This window comes from Octopus sinensis, linkage group LG29, assembly GCF_006345805.1.
Source record: "Octopus sinensis linkage group LG29, ASM634580v1, whole genome shotgun sequence".
Lineage (NCBI taxonomy): Eukaryota > Metazoa > Mollusca > Cephalopoda > Octopoda > Octopodidae > Octopus > Octopus sinensis.
In genome coordinates, this window is record NC_043025.1 from 13,599,036 (window position 1) to 13,601,535 (window position 2,500).

Genomic DNA, 2,500 nt, shown 5'->3' on the forward strand with positions numbered 1-2,500 from the left:
CACACACATGTATGTATGTATGTATATATATATATATATATATATATATATTTATTTTTTGCGTAATGAGATTTAAAAAACAAACCAAGGCTACATACATGCGCTTTACTTGTTTCAGTCATTTGACTGCGGCCATGCTGGAGCACCGCCTTTAATCGAGCAAATCGACCCCCAGGACTTATTCTTTTGTAAGCCCAGTACTTATTCTATCGGTCTCTTTTGCCGAACCGCTAAGTGACGGGGACGTAAACACACCAGCATCGGTTGTCAAGCAATGCTAGGGGGACAAACACACACACACAAACATATATATATATATATATAATATATATATATATATATATATATATATATATATACATATATACATATATACGACAGGCTTCCTTCAGTTTCCGTCTACCAAATCCACTCACAAGGCATTGGTCAGCCCGGGGCTATAGCAGAAGACACTTGCCCAAGATGCCACGCAGTGGGACTGAACCCGGAACCATGTGGTTGGTAAACAAGCTACTTACCACTCCTGTGCCTATGTTTTTGCTTTATTTACTTTGTTTACAAAAAATTATTTATTTTGTGTTTTATTTACTTTGCTAAGTAGTCGTTGTAGGATCGACTCGTCACGACTAGCTAGTGCGGATGCGCGACTGCGCGCACCGGCACCACTCTTAAGTAGTACTTAAATTTAATTTGCCAAAATATTTTCATCGCTTTGAGACCTCGACCTGTTCACTGATAAAATTCCGTGCTGCATATATATATAATTACTTTTTATCTTATATTAAACTTTTTCATACTTTTTGATAGTTATATATATTTAATTAAAAAAAAAAAAAATGAATAAAAATAAATATATATATATAGGCGCAGGAGTGGCTGTGTGGTAAGTAGCTTGCTTACCAACCACATGGCTCCGGGTTCAGTCCCACTGTGTGGCATCTTGGGCAAGTGTCTTCTGCTATAGCCCCGGGCCGACCAAAGCCTTGTGACTGGATTTGGTAGACGGAAACTGAAAGAAGCCTGTCGTATATATATATATATATATATATATATATATGTGTGTGTGTGTTTGTCCCCCTAGCATTGCTTGACAACCGATGCTGGTGTGTTTACGTCCCCGTGACTTAGCGGTTCGGCAAAAGAGACCGATAGAATAAGTACTGGACTTACAAAAAACGTCCCAGGGTCGAGTTGCTCGACTAAAGGCGGTGCTCCAGCATGGCCACACAGTCAAATGACTGAAACAAGTAAAAAAAAAAAAGAGTATATAAATTAATAATTTTTAATTTTTAACTTTAAATAATTTAAATTTTGAATTTTATATTTTATATATTTTGCATATTATATTAATTGTTTTTATTTCTTTTTTGGCTTATGTTTTTCACTGTTTGATTTGCCTAATAGTGGTTTTATCTCTAACTAGCAGTATCGCCCGGCGTTGCTCGGGTTTGTAAGGGAAATAACTATATAAGCATTTTTAGAGAGTTATAGCCAAAAAATAGCAAAAAAAATGCATTAAAAATGGAAAAAAAATTATGGTAAATTTTTTTTTAAATCGTTGACTCATCGTAGACATTTTTAGAGATTTACTTCCCTTATTTAATAGCGAAAAAATGCATTAAAATGGAAAAAAATTATGGTAAATTTTTTTTTAAATCGTAGACTCATCGTAGACGCACGCTAATACCCAGAAGGGCTCGATATGAATCACGACTATAAGATACCCGGTTTTGGTTAAACTGCACCGCAAAATGTGAGAATAAGGAATCTAAATCGTAGGAGACAGACACACAACTTCACTTTTATATATAAAGATTTAATTTAAATTTATATATATAGGCGCAGGAGTGGCTGTGTGGTAAGTAGCTTGCTAACCAACCACATGGGTTCCGGGTTCAGTCCCACTGCGTGGCATCTTGGGCAAGTGTCTTCTGCTATAGCCCTGGGCCGACCAATGCCTTGTGAGTGGATTTGGTAGACGGAAACTGTAAAAGCCTGTCGTATATATGTATATATATATAAGTGTGTGTGTGTGCTTGTGTGTCTGTGTTTGTCCCCCTAGCATTGCTTGACAACTGATGCTGGTGTGTTTACGTCCCCTTCACTTAGCGGTTCGGCAAAAGAGACCGATAGAATAAGTACTGGGCTTACCAAGAATAAGTCCCGGGGTCGATTTGCTCGACTAAAGGCGGTGCTCCAGCATGGCTGCAGTCAAATGACTGAAACAAGTAACAGAGTAACAGAGTATAAATATATATATATATAATGTTTATCGCCACCTAAACGCGGGTGTTATATAAAAACAGACGCTAGTGCTATTTTAACCCCGGGAAGACGCCTCCACGTGGTTATTCAGTGCACTTCATCCTCAATATAATTAACTACACACCCAAGAATTGGGAGCAGCTCAAGGTATATAAATAAAATGAAGCCCTCGTACACCAAGTGTGCTTGTTGTTTGTTAGTTCGTGGATGGGCTGCGTTTTCAGGCGTAACGGAA

At 37.7% G+C, this 2,500-nt stretch overlaps 1 protein-coding gene across 2 annotated transcripts in view; it reads left to right on the forward strand.

The window, feature by feature from the left end:
• Positions 1–2,500, forward strand: part of LOC115226139 (sodium- and chloride-dependent GABA transporter ine-like) — a 103,269-nt gene that overhangs the window by 31,399 nt on the left and 69,370 nt on the right. The window lies entirely within an intron of this gene.